At 42.3% G+C, this 26880-nt stretch overlaps 1 protein-coding gene across 1 annotated transcript in view; it reads right to left on the bottom strand.

Annotated features, from left to right (window-relative positions):
* Positions 1-26880, bottom strand: part of LOC109549579 (C-reactive protein-like) — a 77714-nt gene that overhangs the window by 45474 nt on the left and 5360 nt on the right. Inside the window, 1 exon segment of the mRNA XM_019932740.3 lies at positions 5048-5114. The gene's annotated coding sequence lies outside the window, so the exon portion shown is untranslated.

Here is a 26880-nt window from a genome sequence, read left to right as displayed (position 1 = left end):
TAAACTAACATTGGATTATAGTCCAAAGTATAAAATAAATATCTATGAGTCCCATATTGAGATAAGTAAATGATTAAGTAAATAAATATGCAGGAAGAAACCAAGATCTCATGCTGAAGAATTCCAAATCATTTTATATACATACTCCACCCTCAAGGAGGGGGGAGTAAGAAAGGAGGAGGAGGGTAACCCCCCCCTTAAGTGTGGGCTGCAAAAAGGGTGCAAGTGTGGAGGCAGGGTGGGGAGAGTAACTTTATGGTGGAGAAACCTGACAACCACTACCTCTGAGAGTTGGTGAAAGTCAACATCACAGCCACAGATCATGTCCATAGTTTGTACTCTTGATAGAACGTGATTTTCCCTGTCCCACTTTGCCTACTGTCTCACATGCGCTTCCTCAGTCACCTGACAAATAAACCATCTGCACCCAACCTCGTGTCTCAGGGTCTACTTTTGGAGAGAACAAAACAAGGACACCCATCATTATGAGATTGGTTAAAGAATATAAAAAAGAATGCATATATATGTATAACTGAATCACTTTGCTGTACAGCAGAAATTAACACATTATAAATCAACTATACTTCAATAAAAAAAACTTACAAAACAAAACAAAAAAATGGAGATTGGTTAAATAAACTATGGTACAGCCATATAATAACATATTATAATTTAAAATAGTGAGTTGTTAGATCTATATGTGTTGATACGAAAAATCTCAAGAAAATTTCATAAAATATTATTTTCATTCTATAAATGAATACAAATAATACATGCATACGTGCTAGCATATGAATAATCATTTTTTGGATGTTTTACATAAGAAAATTAACAATGATTACTTCTGAATAGTGGAACTTCTCATGTGCTATTGTTGTGCTAGCAAAGTGACGCTCTGATTTTAAAAAAAAGCCCTAATTTATAGAATTGCTGACCTCCTTGGTGTAAATATTCCCATCGTGACTGATTTCAAGTTGCCAATGACTTCACAACAGGCTCACCATAATTCCTGAATAACAGTCCATTCTCGTGAGCTAGTAGGGGTCAGCTCTAACACATCACTGGGTGAGAACATACACTATTTTATAACTTTACATGCTAGGTGAATTTATTTAAATCACATCTTGAAGTATATTTTATTTAAAAACAGAAGAAGAAAACTGCTGAACTTCATTGCTAAGTTTTCCATTTCCAGTTCTTGGTTACGCATAGCCTTGGAAATAAGCCCAGGCTCACATTCCTGGGTCGCAAGGGAAATCGGTCAGTGGAGATCAAGATGAAGGAAATGTGCCCTTCCTATTATTTTCCTTTCTGGGCTTTCGTAAATCCCATGTTAGTGAACAAAAACATAATACATTTTTTAAAAGATAAACATGCTACGTGGGCTCCTCTCGGTACCTCCCGCACCCTTTAGTTTATTAGGATAGAAGACACTAGAAGTTGGGACAATCAACAGAAAGAGGAACGAAGAGTACTGGGAAGTGTGAACAGGGACATTATTGCTTATTCATGCATTTTTGTGACCCTGATAGTTTCTTAAATCTAATTCAGAGCCAGAGCCATTTTCTCTTAGAATGGCTACAACTGCCAGATAGTAAATCAAGTCATTCTTGAATCTGCCCTAACCCTCCTATTGTTATTTATCAAAAGAATGTCTTCTTCCTGATTACAAAAGATTCAGTAGAAAAGAGCATTTAATTAGAAATCAAGAAACCTGCCTTACCATCCTAACACAGAGACTATTGTGCTATAAAACTTGAACAAATCACTTAACTTCTCTGGGTCTCAGTATCCTCACCTATAAAATAAGAGCCTTGAATTGTAAGGTGTCTGAGACCCTCTTTGGTTTTCAAAATCCTACAATTCTATTATTTCTGGTGACCAAACACTCTTAAAGAAGCTGATTCCTCTCAAGGACTCACTAAGACCCTCTGAAGTGTTCTTGGGTCAGAGGGAGAAAAGGAAGAGCCAGCCCCTCAGTGTGGACGCCAGTGGGATGGCACCGGACCCTGAGACAGAAGTGGGAGGAGCCATTTCCAGCAGCACCAGAAGGACCCGGTCCTCTGGGAGGACCAGGGCCCAGGACCACAGCTGGGAACACTGCCGTGTATCTCCTACATCAGCGCAGGCCAGTCCAGGATGTTAGGACTAAAGTCCCCACCACCATGGCCAGTGTTAATCCCTTCAGGGACAAAAATGATTCCATCTTTGTATCTCATTTATCTCCCTCCAAAGACTGGTTCTTAACAAAGTCCCACCAAAGGAACCCTGCTCCTGCTCTAAGATCATCTTTGCCTCTGTCTCCTCAAAATGTTCTTTCTGGGACTTCCCTGGTGGCGCAGTGGTTAAGAATCTGCCTGCCAATGCAGGGGACATGGGTTCAAGCCCTGGTCCGGGAAGATCCCACATGCTGCTGAGCAACTAAGCCTGTGAGCCACAGCTACTGAGCCTGCACTCTAGAGCCCACGAGCCACAACTACTGAGACCACGTGCTGCAACTATTGAAGCCCGCGTGCCTTGAGCCCATGCTCCGCAACAAGAGAAGCCACCGCAACGAGAAGCCCATGCACTGCGATGAAGAGTAACACTCGCTGGCCGCAACTAGAGAAAGCCTGTGCACAGCAGCGAAGACCCAACACAGCCAAAAATAGATAAATAAATTTATTTTTTAAAAAAATTCTGAAACAAATAATGTTCTTTCTTCAGAATCTTCCTCACTAGAGGGTTTTTATTTGTACAGAACTCAACAAAATCTGAGCTTGGCTCTGAGTCACATAGATGTAAAATAAGGACACAGGAGGGATCCTTGTGACTCTTGGCAGGGACACACACACACACACACACACACACACATCCCTTTTAGATAGTATACCTAAAAGGGATGACATTATGACCGTGGTCTCTAGAGGCAGAGGGGAGAGCTAACTCTAGCTTACAGTGAGAGCAGAGAGGACTCAGACACTGGGAAGAGCCAATGGAAGCTTCATCAACTGTAGTTTAAAACCTCATAAGTATTAGCTGACTCTTTCAAAAGCTTAAAATCCATTCCCCTGAGGTTTGTGGGAGAAACAAAACAGTGAAGGAAAGTAATTTTCTCTAAGAGCAAGGGCCTCACTCTGTCACTAGGATTATTAGGGAGACCAAATCCCTAACAATAATCACAGAGCTCTTCGTGTCGCTTCTCAGAGCATAAAATGCCTTTCAGCACATCACCTAATCTGATTTTCACAACAAGCTGGGAGTTACTGTTGTCATGGGAAAAGACGTGAGGAGGAGCTTCAGGAGGCCTGGACTCTGCCACTGATTAGCTCGTGTCCTTTTTTTCTTTTTTTAATTTTTATTTTATATTGGAGTATAGTTGATTAACAATGTTGTGTTCGTTTCAGGTGTAAAGCAAAGTGATCCAGTTATACATGTATCTATTCTTTTTCAAGTTCTTTTCCTATTTAGGTTATTACAGAATACTGAGCAGAGTTCCATGTGCTATACAGTAGGTTCTTGTTGGTTATCTATTCTAAATATAGCCCTGTGTATATGTCAATCCCAAGTAATCCCAAGTGAGTTACTTGTCCTAGGGGCATGTTTTGGCCTTCATTCTACAGATGAGGAAACAGAAGTTCTGATGGGATAAGTACTTGTCCCTACCAACAAGTAACAACAGGGACAGATTGGAAAGCATGAAGGCCTGAAGCAACACCTTCTTTGTTATGTGTCATTAACATGAAAATAATATCCAGAGGTTGAGATGGGCAGGGTGGGCAGAAAGTAGGACTCCTGAGGTTGAGGAGATAGGAAATCCATCATCAAAAAATTAACATGCAAGAGGGAAGAGATATGGGAACATATGTATATGTATAACTGATTCACTTTGTTATAAAGCAGAAACCAACACACCACTGTAAAGCAATTATACCCCAATAAAGATGTAAAAAAAAAAATTGACATGGGTTATTTTTCTAAGAAATGGCTGTGTGAATGCCAGCCCCAGTGGAATCTATAAAGAGCAAAATGAGGGGGTGACCATGACTCAGAAATGCGACTACCCCAACCCCTAAATCTGAGGGATGACCTTGAGGCTTCCAAACAGTCATAGGCCTGCCAGCCACAGCCAGTTGTCAAGGGTCTCATGAAAGGGGTCTTGTAGGTGCAGCCTCTAGTCCTTCTGGGTACCTGACTAGTTAAGAACAGAGGCCTAGAAGTGTAGAGTCCAGACCCTCAATAACTACTTGTTTAAAATAATCTCTTTTCACTTTTATACTACACATACTGCTTTAAAGTTTTAAGTCATGATTCCTAGTTCTGATGGAACAGGCAAAGGTGTAACATTATTACACCAAGGTAACCACTTCCTGTCTCGAGATTTCAATCCCACCCTCCTCAATCTTACTCTTTAGAGCCTGAAGAGTCCTTGGTGGAAAATTCATTCACCTGAATACCTGGTCTCTCAGAGGACCCCTCCCGCCGCTCCACCATGCTAAAGCCTGGGGAAGGGGCTTTTGCCAAAAGAAAAAGGAGGAACGGAACCAGAGCAAGAGTTTCACCACAGCCAATCCCCAAGGACTCTGATAGCCACTGAGACAGCAGAGGTGGGAATGAGCCAGGGCCACTGTTTTGCACCCCTGCACGGGGCACCATTCACATGGTATCCCTTTATTGGGCCGCACTGGTACAGGCCCATCTTTCTCCTTCCTGCTTTCCTCTTGTGATCTCCCTATCTTGAGTTTTATTTCTTCCGGTTTTTTAGGGGGAAAGGGGCAAGGCAAGGTAAAGAAATTAATGTGCATTTTTTCTCCAATATAGCCCTTTGGGAAGTGTAGTGGGTGTGACTCAGCTTTACGCTAGGAAATCATAAAGTTTGCCCTTGAGGGTACCACCCTAGCCTCTGTGATGCAGAAGTAACGCTATGACATGATTTGGTGCTGACTCAGAACAGGAAGGGCCATTGATCTCAAATCTCTCTGCACCACCTATCTATTGGTGTTAGTACAACTGTGTTGTACTGGTTTAGCCTCTCTCCATTAAGATTCATAGAAAGAGACGTACATACCTCAGAGATTCTGGTCCATTCTGCTTTATGCAACTGGACAAGTCAAAAGGAAAATGCAGAGGGTTATCTAGGCATTAAAAAAAAAGACAGCTGTTCCACTTATGCATCATAGTCAAATGATAATATACAGAGTACACATTGACCAAGGGGGACGGTAAGTTTATGCATAGTCAGCGTGAGCCCAGAAGAATGGTGAGGGGTTGTGTCAGTAAGAACCGCCTTCAGCAGAAGTAACAGAGACCCAGATACAGTGGTTTATGCGAAACTAAGGGTTCACTTTCTCACGTAAAAGAAATGAAAAGATAGAAGGCCCAGAGATGATACTGTGGTTTCACAAAGGTATCAAGGACCCAGGTATCCTCTAACTTACAAACAAACCATTCTCATTAGATGGCTTCTATTCTCAAAGTCACAAGACAACTGATGAGATCCGACCATTATATCTGTTTTCAAAACTGGGGGAAAAAATATAAAGACTAAGGGCAAAAGATTATGCCCCAGCATTCTGTCCCCTTTCAAGAAGCCTTCCCAGGAGTCCTACCCAAAAAGTTTTGTTTAAGTCTCCCTGGTCAGACTCAGTTATGTAATCAAACGTTAACTGCAAGGGAGGCTGAGAAATGTGGTCTCCTAGCTGCACACAGCACCACCTTGAATAGAACCAGGGTTTATTTCTCGGAAAAAATGGGAATATAGGTATTGAGTGGGCAAAAAGGAAGACCTTTCACAGCAATGTATAATCTGTGTGAAGTCAGCCAGCTGTTAGTGTGATCTCATCTGAGCACAGTGTAGGGTGGATGTCAAATCACTGAGATGGTGAAGCGTGTGTGTGGTTGGTGCGAGCTTAGTAGGTCAGTGAGAAACGTACAGAGTCAAGTGTGAGATTAACAATGGGGTAAGCAGTATATAATCTGTGTGGGCTCAGCGAGATGGTGAGGGCTGTGTACAGTTGGTGTGAGTTCCGACAGTTATAGTTAACGTCTGTTTGGCCTATATTGAGGAACCATCACTAAAGTCTTTATTCCCATTTTGCAGCTTTTTGAGAGCATCAGTCCATAAAAACTACTCAGCAAGAGCAGGGAAATGTGGGAACCCTGCTGTCCTTATGGAGGCCATGCCTACCCCTCTAACTATATCGGTGGTTTGTAATCAGGGTCTGCCTTCACTGGGACAGATGTTACATTAACAGGTACAAGTGGTCCCTCTTGTCAGGTCCAAGCAGGCTCCACTTTTCTATTGTCTTTCTACAGCCAAGTCTCCTCAGGTTATTCATACATCATAGTGGGCAGGTTTACACACCTTGACCCAAAGCCTGAACTGCTAACAAATTACCTTGACATGTTGATTGCTTGACTTATCTCACCCTGGAGGCCTCCAGAGTCCTCCTTCACATCACCAGAAACACTTCCAATTACTGCACTGGTTTATCAGAGACTGTTTTCTTGGTGTTCCTATTCTGCTCTCCGCTGCCTTGGCTGTCTGAGTGATAGACCCTTCGAGTTGTTGCTGCATCCCTCCTAGAACGGCCCCTGCTTATCTCTGTCTCTGTTCCTGTAGGATGTGTTTTATTGCTACACGGACTTGGCTTGTGGCCTCTATTGCATCATCCAGGACTAATTGTCATTCAAGCGACTCTAGAACACCTATAGGTGGCCTCTGTAAAGAAAGATTTCCAGAAACAGAATGACAAACATCATATTTTATCAAACCTCTTGAGTTACACAATAGGAGGAAATCTTTACTTGGGATTTCAAAGGACAGCAGAGAATTTCAACATAAACCAGGAATAGTGCTCTGTTTTTGATCCAGTCAATGCCAGATAGATGACGGGAAAGGACAACTGATGTGCCATGGGATTGCCAAGCACTGTCCCAAATCCTTCCTGAGGTCAGCATTCCCAGCCCCACCAAACCCTACAGCTCAAAAAGCAGCTACAAGTACAGGGTAAAGTATGACACTGTGGAAAACTACTTTAAGAGACACACCCAAAATTGCTTGATTTTGGTTAGAAATGTGGTTGATAACATGCCCTTAAAATTATCATGAACTCTAAGAGATGACATTGACTCATCAACTTATCTGTCATAGTCAGTTATAATTTTAGAAATAAGCTTAATGTGAATTCTTAAAAACAGTGATCTAAAAGAATTCCTATTTGAGAGCCCATCACACCTTCATTTGCAAATGTTTCAATGTATTTCCAGAAAATGGTGAGAAATTAATCTTGGGTTCGTTTGTCCAAGAAATTACCCATGGTTATATACTCTCAATAAGCCTGCAAGACAAAATACCAGAGCTTTGCTGGGATCAGATATTAAGTTTTGTTTCCCACCCAAGGACCTTGATTTGGGTTAGTTATCTTGGATGGGAAATTCTCCTTCCTTTAACAATATCCTATTGAGATAAGTTGGGATTTTACACAGGTAAAGTTATTTCAAAAATCTAGGCTCTGTGGGGAAACTGACTTTTGTTCACTTTTAGAATGATGGAGGAGCAGTAGAAATGATCACCCATGAACTCTATCAAATATCCTGCATCACAGGAATGGATCTGGTCTTCCCTGGAGACGTGGACTGACCCTAATTTCAGGACACCTCAGGAACTCAATAAAACTTGGAACAGTATGTTACAATTTATAGAGGCATAGCTAACTCAACAACTGAAAAGAATAACAATGATTGCCCCTTGCTTACAAAAGATTTCTTCTGTTCAAGCATTCTTTGGACTCTTATAACACGTAAAAGCAACCCCATGATCGAAAAGACCGTGAGATTCGTGCCAGATGCTGGATGAGGATGCGAGATTATCAACTCCTTCCACCGTCCTCTTGTTTACCTGGCTGCTCAGTGAGATTGAATCTGCCCACTGAGTCAGAACTGGTGCTGATGAGGATTATCAGAGCCAGGGTGGGAAGCCAGGCAGAAAACAAATCTAAGAATCACAGGTAGGGGCTTGGGATGGGAAAAGCCAATAGAACTCAAGCCAAATGAACAGTCAGGAATCAGGTGCATATCAGGAGTCAAGATTAAGTATGTAGGTAAAAAACCAAGCCAGCAGTTAGGAATCTGGAAACCCACAGGCACTAGGGTCAGGCAATGCAAGTCAAAGGACCAGAAACCGAGTAAAAAGTTGTGACAGCAGATTAAGGGGCATCATCACAATGGCCCTTAATCTGAAGCTGTGGCACCTGCTATTTCAGGGAAGAAGGCTCTTACCCCAGTTCTCCAAGAGCAATCCAAGACGTGACCATTCTGGGTTGTATAGGTGGAAGCAGAGGACCCATGTGAAAAGGAACGGAGTCAAATGACAGAAGTATAGTGTTTGGAATCATACCGAAAGACACATCATGACACCTCTGTGCACTGCCTGACGAAGGTCTGAACTTGAAGGCAGTAATTAGCCACCTATGTTGTATCAGGATTTGGCAGCATACTGGCCAGGAATAGCCATTAGGGGTCAGGGAAAAAGTGGAAATTGAGAAATTTCACATTGACACTTTCCCAACTCCCGGTCAGTTCTGTTTTCCCATTTCCTGGCGACCTCCCCTGCTGGTTTTCAAGTACCAAGCAATTCCACACTGCCCATCTGTGGTCCAAATCCTTCCTTGGAGGTATGGCACTCAGATTTCTCCATTTCCTCAAAGTGTTCCAAGTTTTAAAAAAAAATGCTTTTTTAAAACAAAATTTGGAAGGCATATCACAGATGCTAAAAGGAAAGCAGGTGTAAAGTAACTCTAACTGAGGTACAAATGATGACTATGCTTAGCACTCCTAAAGGTATGATAATTTGAGGGAAGAACTAATTAATACAAAAGAACTTCTACAGCTCTGTCCCTAGCACTCTAGATGAATAGGGGTTTTAAAAGACCCTGCCTCTCTTCTTTTTTTCTTTCTTTTTTTTTTTTTTTTTTTTTTTTTTTTGCGGTATGCGGGTCTCTCACTGTTGTGGCCTCTCCCGTTGCGGAGCACAGGCTCCGGACGCGCAGGCTCAGCAGCCATGGCTCACGGGCCCAGCCGCTCCGCGACATGTGGGATCTTCCCGGACCGGGGCACAAACCCGTGTCCCCTGCATCGGCAGGCGGACTCTCAACCACTGCGCCACCAGGGAAGCCCCCTGCCTCTCTTCTTAAAAAATTACTTAAGCATATGACTTGAATTACAGCTTTTTTAAAATGTCGGTTTTCCTTCACAATAAAAAAAAAAAAACCTTATTAATCAAGACTTCTAAGAACTCTGTTTAAAAGTGATAACTGATTCATCTCCCTTATCTCACTTTTTAATCAGATATCGTTGTAGGAATAAACACAATTTGAATTTTAATGATTTTCCAAAAACAATACTTGACCATATTAAAAAGTTCAGACATTTCTGTTTTTTATGACAAGAGAGAAAGTCTTACTCTGTGCGCTGCACGGTGGGAAGAACGTCAACTCAGTATTGTCTTGGCAATCCATCCTCAACCCTGGTCTCCGTCTCCTCACAGAGATAATAATATATGCTTTGCAGCGTTCTTGTGAAGATTCAAAATAATGCATGTGAAAGATCTAGCACAGAACCTGGCACATCGCTGGTGTTGGATGAATAGTAGCAATTGTTAATATTAGCTCAGTTATCTAAGGAGTGCCCAATCATCTTTCACTGTAAACACATTTCTACCTAGTGAAAAGGAGAGAGCATGTAGGAGGAAAAGCATTCAGTTATAGCAGGAGAAATTCCTGTAAGATCCAGAAAACTGGGTACCAATCCCAGCTTTGTCACCAGTTATCTGTGTAAGTCTTTGCAAGACACTGAACTTCTCTGGGCAAGGGATTTGAACTACATCATAACTTTGGTCACTTCCAGATCTAGGGGGTCTCTAACACTAACTGATTACCTTCCCAGGCAGAGAGAAGGCTGGCAAAATTTTTCCCTGTCTGGGGACAGCATATCCCTAGATGATCAGATGTTGGCCCAAGGGACCTCTGCGTCCACTCTTCCAACTACAGTTCCCAACCTTGTCTCTCATCCTCAGACCTTTTTCCTCAAACGCACAAATAGTTTTAGATTCCTAAGACCAGATGTAAACCTTTCCACTGATACATGTTCACCCTGAGATTTAGGATAATTTGCTTAAGTTACCTGGGCCTCAGTTTTCTCTTCTGCAAAAGTAGAAGAGTGATATACACCTCATCGAGTTTTTGGGAGGATTAGATGAGATACCGTATATGAAAATGATTTATAGGCTGTACAGTTTTGTGCAAAGTCAATACGGTAACTATGATTATTGGTGGTTTAACACCTTTGGAAGCATTTTATGGAAAGCACCCCAAGAACCTGGAATCTGAGTCAGAACACTTGTGAGTCATCCACCTGGGCTGCTGTCCTTCTGGGGTTTTATAGACCCCAAAGAATCCAGCAGAATGGCATTGAATTTTGCTGCAATCAGATATTGACTTTGGTTTTCCTAATCAAGAAAAGAGGTTTGGGGCTTCCCTGGTGGCACAGTGGTTAAGAATCTGCCTGCCAATGCAGGGCACACGGGTTCGAGCCCTGGCCAGGGAAGATCCTACATGCTGCAGAGCAGCTAGGCCCGTGAGCCACAACTACTGAGCCTGTGCTCTAGAGCCCATGAGCCAAACTGCTGAGCCCGCATGCCACAACTACTGGATCCCGTGCACCTAGGGCCCGTGCTCCACAACAAGAGAAGCCACTGAAACAACAAAGAGCCGTAACTAGAGGAAGCCCGTACACAGCAACAAAGACCCAGCGCAGCCAAAAATAAATAAATAAATTCAAAAAAAAAAAAAGAAAAGAGGTTTGTTTAAACTTTCACTTACAGGCAAGTGGCAGGATCTTGTTTTAATGGTCTGGAAAAGTTTTCGCCCCATTAGCGATTTCCTACCCATGTCACCTGGGATTTTCCTATTTCAAGAGGCAATTGTGGAATTTCAGGAGAGCCGCCTGTTACTAATTGTAACAAATCAATCAAACTCTGGAAAGAACTGCAGCTCTGTCCCTACAGAGATCCACTCTGTAGCTTTGCTGGGCTTACTGTCAACAGAATACCAGGCTCCTATGATCATACGAGGCTGCAAGAAATGTAAGGCAGTCTAAGAAGAAGCTGAGCATGTTTCTGGGTTCCTCCCAAGTGTCCTGAAATGCCCCTGTTTGCAGGGCTGAGCAATGCTGTAGAATCTCTTCCAGTATTTTCTCTTCCATACTGAAGTCTAAAAGCAATTTGTTGTTAAAAGGTTTTAAGCAGTTACCTCAGAACATAGTCCCAAGTGTTGAGTTTTCTAAGCAGTCAGCTACATGGAAACTTATATCAGCATTAGTCTCTCTTCCTGAGTTGATACCATCCACACGTACAGGTCACATGTCCCTGGAGAGGGCTGGTACCACAAACAGAAGAGTAAGCAGGTACTCACATAGTATAATTTGAGATGTGTCACAGCCCCCTTCCAAAAATATCTTCCCCACCAAATGCCACATAGACTAGAATTCCCAGCATTGAACTCACTGCTGCTAGACTGCTCCATCTTCCACCCCAACCTCGCTCCAATGTCTGCACATATGAATCACATCCGTCTCTCCAGGCCTAGCTTAGTATCACTCTTTCGTGACACCTTCTATGAACCTCCACTTGGAAGTGATGTCTCATTCCTCTGAACATTTACAAAGTTTAATTTGTACCTCTTTTATGATGTACAGCTGACCCTTGAACAACATGGGTTTGAACTGCATGGGTCCACTTGTATGTGAATTTTTTTCAATAGTAAATACTACAGTACTACACGATCCACCGTTGATTGAATACATGAATGTGGAACTGTGGATATAAGGGATTGTGTATGTGGAGGGCTGACTATAAATTATAAGTGGATTTTTTTGCTGTGCAGAGAGCCTGCAACCCTAATCCCCAGTTGTTCAAGGGTCAATTTTTTTTTTTACTTTATTTTATTTATTTATTTATTTTGGCTGCACCACCATGGCTTGCAGGATCTTAATTCCCCAATCAGAGATCAAACCTGGGTCACCTGCAGTGGAAGTGCAGAGTCCTAACCACTGGACCACCAGGGAAGTCCCCAAATGTATATCACTTTATGTTTAAACACATGTACTATCCCCACCAGGCATATCTTGAGAGTCAACCCCTGAGCAAGGTCTTACTTATCTTTGTACCACTATCCCATCCCCAGAGTAAAGAACCAACATCTGACCAGTGGGTGCCATGTGGGAGAATGGACGGTAAGATGCACCTTCACCTGGGCTGAAATTTTGCTACTCACTAGCTCTGTATCCCTCGGAGCTAGAAGTTACTTTACTTCTCAGGGCCTTATTTCCTTCCTGAAAATAAGGCCATTTGAGAGTCACACAATTCCAGCACTCTTCCGGCCATCATTATCAATCTACTGGATGATCTTGTAGCTCACATTGATTCAGCAAAGGCCCAACATTACTAACACTCACTTTTTTGAAGTGGTTTGATAATATATAGACTGCATTGGGGTTTTAAAAAGAAAAAAAGGTAAGGGAATAGTAGGATGAGGTCAAAGCAAAAGTACAGTCCTATTTAGTTACAAAGGTGGGGAATGAATTCAGCTTTGAGTTTCTAGCAACCAAAGCAAAAAGGTATTAAAGTAAAAGATTTTATTTGTTCAGGAAGGTGCAGCTCTTCCTGATATTAAGATCCACGAGAAAAAAAAAATCCACGAGAAATTGATGTTGTAGACTTTGTCCTCAAAACAACCCAACAATGAGTTGTGTAAGGAGTTTAATAGAACTGTTTTCTGTTGCACTGTTTCCTACCAAGACTGTTCCAGTTATCTCTTGCCGCACAACAACCTCAAAATAGTGACTTAAAACGATAGTGATCATTTATCACTATCTCACTGGAGTCGGCTAAGCAGTTCTCTAAGCTGGGGGCTGGAATAGCTGGTCCTCTTCAGATAGCTGTAGGTGGTCTCTCCACGTGACTTCAGGATGGTAGCATGAGAGCAGCCAGAATCCTTATGTGGGAGCTCAGGCTGAGAAGGAGAGAGCCAGGCAGGGTGTATCGCCTATCATAAACCAGCCTCCAAAGTCATGTAGTATCAGTTCTTCCACATTCTATTTGCCAGAAGCAAGTCACCAAAGCTGGCCCACATTCAAGGGAAGGGTAATTCGTATCCATGTTCTTGGAGGAATGTCCAAGAATATGAAAACATGTTTTAAAACCACCATAAATGACAAAATAGAAATTTGTAATTCGATAAATGCTATTCTTTTGAAAGCCAAAGAATAGTCAGACTTGACACAGGGATAAAGTCTAGAATGTGTAGAGTGGTGCTGCCCAAGATGGTAGCCCTTGGCCTAAATGGCTATTTAAATAAATAAATAAATTGATTGAATTATTTAGTTATTTTAGTGAGTCATTAAGTTTATTTTGAATTTTTTGATTTTCTCAAAAAATACATCTGGGGCTTCCCTGGTGGCGCAGTGGTTGAGAGTCCGCCTGCTGATGCAGGGGACACGGGTTCGTGCCCCGGTCCGGGAAGATCCCACGTGCCGCGGAGCGGCTGGGCCCGTGAGCCATGGCCGCTGAGCCTGCGCGTCCGGAGCCTGTGCTCTGCAATGGGAGAGGCCACAACAGTGAGAGGCCCACGTACCAAAAAAAAAAAAAAAAAAAAAAAAAAATACATCTGGAAGTTGAAATAGAAAGAAAGCAAAAACTGAGCAGCAAAGCGTTTAAGAAGTGCTAACATCATTTCTGAAATCAGATACTCAAAACATTTGGTGTAATTTTACTCTTGTCAATTTTAGCCATGATTAGTGAAAAACAAATTATTTGTAAATGCTGATTGTAGTACTTCTTTAAGAGGATTATTATAAGGATTAATTGAGATAGAGCAGAGCCTGGCACATTGTAAATTCTTTTATTTTTTTTGTCAGTTTTAATTTTATGTTGCTCCCCTTAGGGTACTTTTTTAAATCGAAGTATAGTTGATTTTCTTTTATTTATTTATTTATTTTGACCACACCGCGCGGTTTGCAGGAACTTAGTTCCCCAACCAGGGATTGAACCCACACCCTCAGCAGTGAAAACACGCAGAGTCCTAACCAGTGGACTGCCAGGGAATTCCCAAAGTATAGTTGATTTTAAATTGAAATTAATTGAAATTAAATTAAAAATTTTAAATGCCATTCTTCAGTCTTGACAGCCGTATTCTAAATTTTAATAGCCACACGTGGCTAGTGACTATTACATTGTACAGCACAATGATAGAACATTTCCATCATTGCAGAAAGTTCTATTGGACAGTGTTGATCTAGAATAATGAAAGAACTGTATATTCTTTAGCTGTGGATCAGAACTGCTCACCCATCTAATTAAGCTCTTGGTAGGCACTGGGCAACAGAAATGTCCAAATTTTAACATTTGACAAGAGTATGAGCTGCATGAAATCTGTCATGCTAATGAAGGAGAGTCCCATACACCTTCACAATCAACAGGGCAGGAGATATTTCACTTCCTTTAAAGTAAATAAAGACTCCTAACCAAGACCCAAATAGCTGGCTACCCCCACCTCCATGTGGGGATTTTCAGTGAAGGATCTACCAGCAGGACGAAAATTTTCCTCAAGATGGTTTCTAAAAACTGTTTCCTAAAAACAGTTGAGGGAAAGAAAGATAAAAATCAAAGTTACAAAGTTAATTACCTCACTCTTTCATTCAACCAGAATTTACTGAACAGGCATGGACGCTACACCTTGTATCTGAAAACATTTTCGAAATAGATTTCGCCAATCTCCTGGGCCCCAGAAACAAATATCAGTAATGCAGCCAAGACATACCTACTTTTAAGTAGCATAATTTTCTAGTGAAACCACCGGAGAAAAATGGTTGCAAAATGACCCTTAAGTAGCTGAGAAAGTTGGCTGGCAATATACAAACATTAGATATAAGGCATTTAGACTGAATATACTCTCTGCCAAAAGTGATGATTTGGGATTTAGAAAAGTTGAATTCAAGCCACTCTGTTTTCCAGTAAGACAGAGAGGCCATTTCTGGTTAGTGACAATAAAATTATATCACCAGCATAGAGAAGAGTTATTTTTATACTTTTCATAATAGGGGTTTAGGCAGCTAGGACATGCACAAATTGTTTCAAATCATTAAGAAACAAATTAAAAAGAAAGGTTGGAGGAAGCAGAAGCAGAACACAGTCTCATTTTCTAAAGACTGAAATTATTATCTGATCTGTTAGGAGACTGTTCTCATGACTTTGCTGTGGTCAAAAGTTCAGGTTGAACATGAACATTAGTTATCAGATCTTGCATCCCAGCTGTGTTGAATGTCTTCTGTTTCGACTTCTCCATCCCCTCTCCACACTTCTCCCCAGTGCTCTGTGCTGCCAGAAGGCTGAACTGTATGGGCTGCGTCAACAAGCTCCCTTTCCCTCTCACTTCTAGAGGAGTTCAGCCAATGGGAGGCACTGGCAGGAGATGAGAGGCTGAGAAGATAGAAAGGTTAGACTTATCTGTCCCCCTAGTTTCTTCCCTGCCTGGCCACCATGGGTTGGTTTCATTCCCGAAACAAAGGCTATATCTAATGTCAGGCACCCCTCTCCATATAGCTGTACTCTTCGAATTCCAGTAAGCCCTCACTTCCTTTGATCATTCAGACTTGTGAGTTGCAATGGTTCCAAGGTACTATACCAACCTTTGTAGGTTTTCCTCAACCTTGCCCATACCTTTGTATATAGGTCCTTTCTTAACTTCTCTTTAGTTATTCAGTTTGTATGGACATCTCTTTCCTTACAAGCCCTGACTGATACACCAGTCCATTACTAGTTTTTATGGACAAAGACCAAAACAAGATCAATTACATTTATAAGCCATCTTTTTCTTTTTTTTTTTTATTTAGCGGTACACGGGCCTCTCACTGTTGTGGCCTCTCCCACTGCGGAGCACAGGCTCCGGACGCGCAGGCTCAGCGGCCATGGTTCACGGGCCCAGCCGCTCTGCGGCATGTGGGATCCTCCCGAACCAGGGCACGAACCCGTGTTCCCTACATCGGCAGGTGGACTCTCAAGCACTGCACCACCAGGGAAGCCCTATAAGCCATCTTAAATCTATTCGTGACAGATTTTTCCAACACATGATAGCATGGTTAATAATGGAATATTTTACCTAAGCCCAACCTGTTCTTCATAGAAAATATTAGAAAAAATCCAGAACTATAATTTATGAAAGACAAAACGAGCACAACATTTATACGAAAAGCCCACCAAAATAATTGCTCTATGATTTGATAGAGAAATACTGTCTTTTTTTAAAAAAGCAGGGGAAGGAAGACTTCAACCAGATAAAATTAATGAGAGTAAACAAATTAGCTCCCAATCAAAGCAGAATTTGAGCAGTTCTGGTAGTGAAAAGTCTTCAGAAAACACTTTGTAATTAAAGTACTACATGAGGAAGTATAACCAGAATCTAATTGGTGAAGAGACTTGCTCTCCCAAAGATTAGTGCAATCATTCTTGAGTTAAAGGCCTTGCAGCTGCCCTACCCAGCACCACCATGGTGCAGTGAATGAACAAAATCCTCACAATCAGGCAGAACTGCTTTCAAACCCTTCCAAGTCAAATCATTTATAAAGTAGGGAAAATAGTATCTCCATTGTAGGGTAGTTGGGACGATCATATAGAAAAATACATATTAAATGCCTAGCACAGCGTCTGATGCATTAAAGTTGCTCAACAAATGGAAATTCAGAAACAAAACCAACAAAAGGAAACCAAAGACTTATAACCCAAGATCAGCCTGAAAATCAGCAAGTAGATCAGGAAAAAAAAATTAAAAATGGGAAGAAATAGGTTGTTGATAATGTATCCACCCACCCACCCCCAGTCTCCCGTGTACCATGAATATTTTGAGGACCTTTGTAATGGATGAACTCCCTTCTCAAAGGGACTGTAGGGAATAGTCACCTAAGGACTATTCTCATTTCCTGTCCTGAAAGAGCTTCTACCTTTTTTCTTCTTCCACCATTTTATGTTTTGAGGTTAACTAACTTTTTTTTTCCCAGTGTACCATAGTGATCATTTCTTGCTATCACAAACTATCCTGGAGGCCAGCAGAGTTCAAATGGGTACTAGACTGAAGTAGGCAACTCACTAGTAGTTGTGGTGCCCTTCCAATTGCCCAGGAGTTCCTCTGTTACCTTGTTTTAGAAATGTCCTAAATGTAGCACCCAACTGGGTTCTCTTCTTCAGTTTTTGAGACCATACCATCTGAGTGATGAAACATTGCCTTTGCGTGTGTTGACAACATCCTTGACCCAAAAGAAAGATCATCATTTTCTCACAAAAAGCATATCTTCCTTTGTATGCCTTGGGTTATGTCAGAGACAGGTTACTGACTCTACTTCTGGATGGAATTCATATTTTAAGAGCAATTCGTAAGACAAAGAGGTACTTCAGCAGGACCCTAGGAAATGGGAGTAAGAACAGATTATTTTGACAAGTGAGAGAGGAAGAGTATTCCAAAGACTGAGCCAGTACACAGCGTGTTACAAAAATCAATGAAAGCACATATGAAAGAACCCTGAAGACAGATCAATTCAGAAATTCTGTCCTATCACTGGAGTTGGCTTACAGATCCCTAACCCTGCAATCATAGATCCAATTTTCCCAGTTTTCCTAACCCTGGAGTTGCTGTTCCATGATCCCAAGGCCAAGGTCCTAGTGAATTCCTCAGTGAAATGCTGCATGGTGAACAGAGTGAACTCAGGTAGAAAGGAATCAACATATAATGAACACCTACCATGTGCCAGGCATTGCATAGCATATTTTTATACATATTATCTCAGTTAATCCTGATAGTAATAGCATAAAATAGACAATATAATCCTATTTCACAGGTACAGAAACAAAGACTCTGAGAAGTTAGGTAACTTGCCCAAAGTTCAGTTTTAGAACCGTAATTGCACCAACTCTCCCTGTTTCAGAACCCATTCTCATTTCTCTATTCTACCACATGTTCATCAAGGACCTCATCCATTATTCAGCATCTTTACATACAGGTGAGAAGATAATGTGTTACATACCTATAACACATTATCTTCATTCCATCATCAGTTCTTCAACTTGTACACAAAGCTATCGAGAAAGCATCAACGACTTTCAGAAATCCATGTAACACAATGTCACCCTCCTTTTCTACAATTTACTAGATATAACTGGATGCTTAGTAACAGACACATGTATTGCTGCATAATAAACCATCCCTTGGGGCTTCCCTGGTGGCACAGTGGTTGAGAGTCCGCCTGCCGATGCAGGGGACACGGGTTCGTGCCCCGGTCCAGCAAGATCCCACATGCCACGGAGCGGCTGGGCCCGTGAGCCATGGCCCCTGAGCCTGCGCGTCCAGAGCCTGTGCTCCGCAACAGGAGAGGCCACAAGAGTGAGCGGCCCGTGTACCGCAGAAAAAAAACAAAAAAAAAACACATCCCAAAATTAGTGGCTTAAAACAACAATTTATTATATCACATGATTCTGTGAATATTGGGACCATTCTTTATTGGTCTTGCCTGGACCCACTGATGAAGCCACATTTAGCTGATGGATTGGTTGGGTGCAGGGTTAAATTGGGACAATTTGAGGTGACAGGACCACTCTCTCCATGTGGTCTTTCATCAGACTTCTTCACAGCATGGTGATCTCAGGGCAGCTTCCAACAGGACAAGGCCCAGTGCAAAAGCACTTTTCAAGCCTCTACTTGCATCACATGTGCTGATGTCCCATTGACCAAAGCAAGTCTTATGGCCAAGCATAGAGTCATTTTATACCCAGGGGCATGGATACCATAGGACATAATATATTGAGAGTTATTACTATAACGAGGTACCACAGTCTTCTCCCTGGCACTAGTGATTCACATTCCTCTTCTTTGAAACTATCAAGAGCCCATCCAATCATGGCATCAAACTACAAGTCCAGGATCTCCTGATCTGACTCAGGTCCAGATGTGGTTGAGGCTCCTCAAGGGCAATTCCTCATGCAGCTTCTCAGCTGTGGTTTCTCACCATTCAGGGACTCATGGACAGAAAAAGCAACTTATCTGCTCTACACATAACCAGCATACAACTGTGAGAATGGAATACCCAATAGGCACTCCCATTTATAAGGGGGAGGAACAGGGAGCCACATAGCAGCCACTGGTCCATAGCAATTCTGAAATCCAGCCAGACAAATGTTGCAGAGCCTCCTACTCTGAGTATGGGAAATGGTTCTTTGCTAGAGTCTAGTTCTATTCACTGGAAGTGGTTAGCTCTGCCCTCTGAAACGGTCTTCTTTTTCAATAAGAAATAGACTTTGTTTGCAGCTGAGTAACTTTCTCAGCTTGCTTCCTGCATGCTTTGGTCTAAACTGACCCAGTTCCCTTATAAACTTTGTGGACTTCCCACACACCAGGTTATAGTTCATTTCATCAGACAAAAGCTACACTAACAATTATTTTTAAGATGGGCCTCTACTTTGGTCAGCATGTCAAGGTGCTATGGGAAAAATGCCCTTAAGATTCCTAGAAGCCCTTTTATCTAGCTAAGAGAGTCTGGTAGACACCATTTAAAATCTTACTGTGGTCTTCACAGAGTCTTATAGCCACACTCCTGATTTGATCTGTATCCTGAGGTCATTTCTTACTTTGAGAATTTTTTGCAGGTTGAAGAGACTGGAAATGTGAAATGGTTTCATTTCCCAGCTCAGCATATCCTGGACCCTCCATATGTACTTTAAATTCTTCTTACAAATGGAGCAGTTCTTTCTTTAGTTTCTCTCTCCTCATATTCTATTATATATAACTTTTAAAAAGTTAATTGACCCCCTCAGCATTCTAAGTGGAAACCTTAAGCCACATCCACAACTTGATTAAGTACATTTTCTGTCTTCCAATTACTGGACGTGACAGTGTTGCCAGTTGTGTCACTATTATATACTATGCGGTGCCCTTTATCAGCCTCCAGGAACAGTTTCCTCTCAGGTCTTCCAGTCTCCACCAGCACTCTGCTTGCTGTCCTTATAACCTCTGCCAGACCCTCAGTCCCAAAGCCAATGCTACATAGTTTCGGTTTTTAATACAGCAACGTGCCACTTCTGCATATCAATTTTTATATCAGTTTTCCATCTCTGTAGCAAAGTCTTCCAAAACTTACTGACCTCATGATTATCCCTATTCCATGTTAGCTGGATCATTCTTCTGCTGGTCATGTCTTGGGTCACTGATGCAACTGCATTCAGCTGGGAGGGTTGCCCTTGGTTACTGGACTTAACTGGCCTCTCCTACCACATAGTATTTAATTCTGGGCTTCTTCATTGCATGGTGGTCTCAGGGTTCTAGGAGGACAAGCCTCAATGTGCAAGTGCTTATCAAATCTCTGCCTCCATCACATTTGTTTATGTCCATTGGCCAAAGCAAGTCACGTGGCTGAGCCCAATGTCAATGCAATAGAAGAATGTAGAAGGGTGTGGATACTGGTAGGTATGATTCATTGGGGTCATGGTTATAACAATCTTCTACAGCACTAAAATGTAAGTTTTGGGTTTTTCTCTGTTTCTTCATTCAAGTGTATAGCCCAATATATTTTGTTTACCTAGGCATATCTGGTATATATTAGTTTAACTGAATTGAAGAGGCACAGAGTTTTGGAAACAAAAGGACCAGAAAGGCTAAGACTGCTATATCCTTGGAGATCAAAATACTATAAAACAAAGCTAACCACTAAAAGAAATTTCTTCCCACCATCTTTCCACATTCTTGTGAATCAAATATATTTCTGCCCAAAGATAGTCTTTAGAGTGTCATGAATTTCAAATAAATAACGTTCACTCATTAATCTTGTCTCTATTATGGTCATAAGCAATCCCAGAAATAAATTATATATGTATTTGAAAATTTTCTGATCCCAAACAACTGTGTGAACATCAGAATAATCACATAGTGTATATTCCTCAGTGTTTGCACAAGAGAAAAGGAATTGAATAGAAGTATTGGCATTTCAAACCCAGTATTTGAATTTTGCTTAGATCAGACATGAAACTTGATTTGTCTTTCTCATCTGTCTTTCTCATCCCTGGGGGGATACAGGTATATTGAGTTTTTTACTAAAATAAAGAGAATCAGGAACGTGTTTTAATGGCCTCAAAAGTTCTCTTCCCATCAATCATTTTCTCCAGAAGAGGTTGGGGTTTTTCATCAATAGTAGTGGGTTGGGCTTCCCTGGTGGTGCAGTGGTTGAGAGTCCACCTGCCGATGCAGGGAACACGGGTTTGTGCCCCAGTCCGGGAAGATCCCACATGCCGCGGAGCGGCTGGGCCCGTGAGCCACGGCCGCTGAGGCTGTGCGTCCGGAGCCTGTGCTCCGCAACGGGAGAGACCACAGCAGTGAGAGGCCTGCGTACCGCAAAAACTAATAATAATAAAATATTACTGGGTAATGACGAACACATTTTGAAACTATCTCTTGATTAATGATTCCTTGCCTTCAAGGATTGATAGGCCATAAAACTCTGTGCTAAAAGACACATTCTTCCCTTGTTACCATTCGTGATTCTAAGAATCCAGATATGTTTGCTCTATTTTTCCCCCATGAAGCAGAATATCCCATCAAAGTATGACAAGAGGGGCTTCCCTGGTGGCGCAGTGGTTGAGAGTCCGCCTGCCGATGCAGGGGACGCAGATTTGTGCCCCGGCCCGGGAGGATCCCGCGTGCCGTGGAGCAGCTGGGCCCGTGGGCCATGGCCGCTGGGCCTGCGCGTCTGGAGCCTGTGCTCCGCAGCGGGAGAGGCCACAACGGTGTGAGGATGCACTGAGACTTTTATTTGTATGTGGTGGTTTTCTGTTCTGTTTCATTGGTTTGCTTGCTGGCTTGTTACACTATTTAACCCTCTGCCTAAGTTTCCAGTCCTAGCACTGCAAATGATGTTCCTACCCCAATCTAGGGCACGGCGGGAGGAATTCTTGAGCCTATTCTTTGGGACCAGATGGGGTCACTAAAGCATTCCAAGCTGAGGGCAGAGAGGAATGGATATCCTTTTTAGTCTCCAGTTGAAACACCTACTACCAAATAGTCCTGATAAGCACATAGAGCCTACTGTGATGATGATGACAAAAGCCAGCGTTTATTGATCTCTCACTGTGCCAAGCGCTGTGCAAAGCACTTTACATGGATTAACTCATTTAATCCTCACAACCCTATGAGGTAGGTGTTATGACTATCTCTTTATAGAAGAGGGCACTGAGGTGTAAAGCAATTTATTCGGGGTTATATAGCTTTAAATGGCTGAGTCGGGATTTGAACCCACCATCAACTCTATTGCTTCAAAGAATCTGGTCTCATGCAGAGCTCAAAATTCCTTCCTATATCTAGGACCTTGGGACTGTACCTTCAGCACCAAGTCACTGACATTTATACATGTATGATGTTAGTTGATCTATCTTTCTGATGATTCACACAAGCTGTTAACAGAAAGGCAATTATAGAAGCCTCTGGCCAGTCATATAAGGCCAGTGAATCTCAGCCTAGGTTCTTTTATCCTTGACTGTCTGGGCATCTACATTCTCCTGGAACTTGAATGGGATTGGTACCCATACCACTATCTCTGAAGATACCTCACGGCCTCCAATCCCACAGAGCTGGAACTCTCATGAGACGTGTACCCTCCTCAGCCTCCAACACTATGTCCTGAGGACACACAGTCAATCAAAATCTGTTTCCTGAGGATCTACCACATGCCAGGTTCCATGGTAGGCGCAGAATATAGACCTGCATACGAGGAGCTTTCGGCCCCCTTAGCCCTGACTTCCAATTTGAGAAATACAATTAATTTGGGGGAAATACCAACCTGGAAGTAATTAGAGGGGATGTTTTAGAAACAGTCTAACTAAACCACCTTTCTGGTCCCTTCCAACCCCACCCCCATCTTCTTGATGTCTCTCTAAGGCAAGCATTTATTAGTTTCATTTCAACACACACACTTGTACCTGTAATTACTATATAATGTCTGTTTACTTTTTTAAATGAAAATTAATTTAAATTAATCTTGTTTTGTGAATTTCAAGGCACCCCCTGAGATAAATGAAGACACTCCAGGGTGTCATCAAACCAGTGCTGGGAATCCTTGCTCTAAAAAGTAGAGAAACAAGGAGCTTCAAGGAGCCAGAGGGGAGAAATGTATATAGATATAAAGATAGAGAGCGCATAGTAAAGAGAGAGTTTTATATGTATATTACTCACTTACACACACACACACACACACACACACACACACACACAAATATGTATGAAAGGTGGTGCACCAAAATGTAGTTATCTTTAGGTGAATTATCTGTTATAAACTTAGTATCAATGCCCCTCACTATTAAGACCTCTGTACCACAGAGGAGATGCTGGGGACAATATTTCCAAAACAGAGAAGCTATTCTTTTCCAGAGATAACAAATGCATAAGCAGATGAGAGGTTCAAAACAGCCTTGGGATTCCCCACATTAGTGCTGCAGACTGAGATAATTGGTGGGAATTTTCCAGAAGTTCTTGAGCTTTACAGTGGAGTGGCTTCCAGGCAAGGTCTTTGAGAGTCTGTCACTTAGATATCATAGGCTAAAATCCCCTGGGACCCTTGCTACAACAGTCCATCTAACAGGTGTGTAAGTCTCTAATTTCTTATATCACTTCCCTTCATACTTGCAAAACACAGAGTGTCTTCTTTGAACACTAATATAAATAGGTAATAGGTAAGCATTTTTTTCTTTTTGTGTGTATATATGTTAACGATTTTAAAATAAAAATATGATATTTGTATAACAAATCAATAAATGCTTTCAAATATTTTCAATATATGATGTAATAAATGTTTTCACAGAGATGCTACAGAAGCGCGATACAAAACATAAATTGTAAGGGCACAGGAAAGGCTTCCTAGAGAGAGTGCTGTGTTCCAACCTGAATCTTGAGGGAGGTGAGGAGTTGCTGCAGGGTAAAGGTAAGAACAGGACAGGTAACGGGAATAGCACGTGCAAAGGCATGAGAGAGGGCTCTGCTCTTTGCTTTGTGTGATGGAGACACACATTGTTGCAGAAGAATGAGGTAAGATGAGGCTGAAGAGAGAAGCGAGAGGCCTCATCCTGGAGGGCTTTTTATGCCAGTCTACAAATGTTGGGTTTTTTTTTTTTTCTTGAAGGCAATAAGGAAGAGCTGGGAAAGTAAGGTCTGTGTTCTATGGAAGGCATCGTAGCTGCATAGAGGGGAAATGTGTAAAGGCAGGAATAATGGGGGCCAGTCCGCAGAGCCACGGAGGTGATGGGTCCTAAGGAGATTGCAGAAGGATGGGATCTGGGTGGGAGGAATTTCTGTTGGGGGGTTGAGGGGATGTGACGGGAGGCGGTCCAATGGTTCCTTCTCCTCTTCCCAAAACTGGAGGGAGGCTGGCACACTTCAATTGAAGGATGATAAATCAGGTAATTTCAGTTATGGTTGGAACGTACTTAAAGGTGGAGAGAGTGGAAAGTGATGTTTCAAGAGTTCCTCCAGAAAGGAAATCTGGGAGCCAAGCCCTTCCTTGGAACAAAAACAGGAAATTCACAACGTACATGTAAGCATATTTTTCTTGGATAGCTTCCTGACCAGCAGGTAAAGCAGTAGATTGTTCCAACCAGGGACAGTCGGGTGTTTGTAATTGACCTCAGGCATTTACCCAGGCCAGTTAGGTCTCTTTGAGGCTTCTCCCCGTGCTCCTCTGCCTACAGCCCTGCTCAGCCAAAGACACCTGGAGATATCAGGCACCACCTCCTGTGACCAGGCTGTGTTTTAGGTGCTACCAATGACTGTCCAGCAAAGGGAAAACAGAGCTGCAGGACAAAGTTTTTACAGCAGGACTTCTCAGGCATAGGTGTGCATGTGAACCACCTGGGATCCCAAAGGTCTGGGATGGGGTCTGAGATTCTGCATTTCTCACAAGCTCCCAGGTGATGCGATGCTGCTCAACTGTGGACCACACTTTGAGAAGCACTGGTCTAAAGGTGGTTGGAGGATAAGCCAGGAGGTTGGGGAGGTGCCTAGAGGGAATGAGACAGTGACAATTCCTGCGCTCCATTGATTCACTGTATTTGTTGCATCTGCCCTGGAAAACAGGACCTGTGTGGTCTAGAGTTTTGAAGACTGGAAGACTTAAAGGAGAAAAGAGACAAGAAATAAGACCGTCTTTTAGAAAGCTCAAAGCTCTAGTATTGCAACCAGCATATTAAAAATAAGAAAATAAAGCAAGTAAATAAGGCATCTGTATTAGTTTTTTATTACTGTGTATTACCGTGTAACCAATTGCCACAAACTTAGTGGCTACAAAAATACCCATTTATTATCTCACAGTTCTGTAGGTCAGAAGTCCGGTTACAGGTTAGCCGGATCCTCTGCTCAGGGTCTCATCAGGCTGAAATGAAGATGCCACCTAGGCTGCAACTCTCATCGGAGGCCCCAGGTCCTCCTCCAAGCTCATTCATTTGGCAGAATTCACTTCTTTGCAGTTGTAGGACTGAAGCTTCTACTTTCTTAGTAGCTGTCAACTGGGAATCACTCTCCGCTCCCAGGGCCACCTTACTGAGTGGCCCCCTTTTGCCGTGAAACATGACATAATCATGGGAGTGATAGCCCCTCATCAAAGGGTATATAGCCCCTCATCGAAGGGTATAGGTCATTTGGGCCCATCTTAGAATTCCACTAAGAGTGAAGTAAGTCAGAAAGAGAAAAACAAATACCGTATACTAATGCACATATGTGGAATCTAAGAAAACGGTACTGATGAACCTAGTGGCAGGGCAGGAATAAAGACGCAGATGTAGAGAATGGACTTGAGGACACAGGAGGGGAAGGGGAAGCTGGGATGGAGTGAGAGAGTAGAATTGACATATACACACTACCAAATGTAAAATGGATGGCTAGTGGGAAGCGGCTGCATAGCACAGGGAGATCAGCTTGTTACTTTGTGACGACCTACAGGGGTGGGATAGGGAGGGTGGGAGGGAGGCTCAAGAGGGAGGGGATATGGGGATATATGTATACATATAGCTGGTTCACTTTGTTGTACAGCAGAAACTAACACAACACTGTGAAGCAATTATACTCCAATAAAGATGTGAAAAAGAAAATTCAAAGGGAGAACTCCTAAAAAAAAAAAAAAAAAAATCCACTAACCACAGCATCCTATGATAATACTTCACATTAGAGATATCTCAACATAAGTGTAATTTCTTCATTTGTTCCCATCTGGCTCTAAATCATCCTATGATGATGGTGACAGCAGAAGCAGCTTCCATTTGTGAGCACCAATTACGTGCCAGCACTTTGCTACGCACTTTACATATTCCTAGCTTATTTAACCCTATCAATAATCCTTAATAATCTATATCATTATAGACATCTGCAACAGAGACTTAGAAATTTAAAGTAACTTGGTCCAGGTCACACAGTGCAGTGACCCAGTGATATCTGATAGTGTGGATTGAGTCTTAGTCTGGACCAACTGAGTAACTCAATGAGGTGAGTTTCCTCACCCAGAAATGGAGAGGTTAAACCCGAAGATCTCTGAGGTCCTTTCCAATTTTTACAATTATGCAGTGAAAATTGCAATGCCAAGATTTTCAGTAATTTTTTTCCTTTCGGATCCAAGGCAAAGCAAAGTTTGTAGCAGCATGAATGTCAGAAGCGAGATAGTTCACCAAAACCGTTCTCATCGCAAAGGTGTCTCTTACCTAACTGAAACCAAAGCCCCCAAGTCCATCTCCAGCTCCAGCTCCCCTAATCATAGCTTCCAGTATAAGGCACCACCCCC

The sequence above is a fragment of the Tursiops truncatus genome, chromosome 1 (genome assembly GCF_011762595.2).
Source record: "Tursiops truncatus isolate mTurTru1 chromosome 1, mTurTru1.mat.Y, whole genome shotgun sequence".
Taxonomy (NCBI): Eukaryota; Metazoa; Chordata; class Mammalia; order Artiodactyla; family Delphinidae; genus Tursiops; species Tursiops truncatus.
This window is presented reverse-complemented; position numbering and strand designations above follow the sequence as displayed.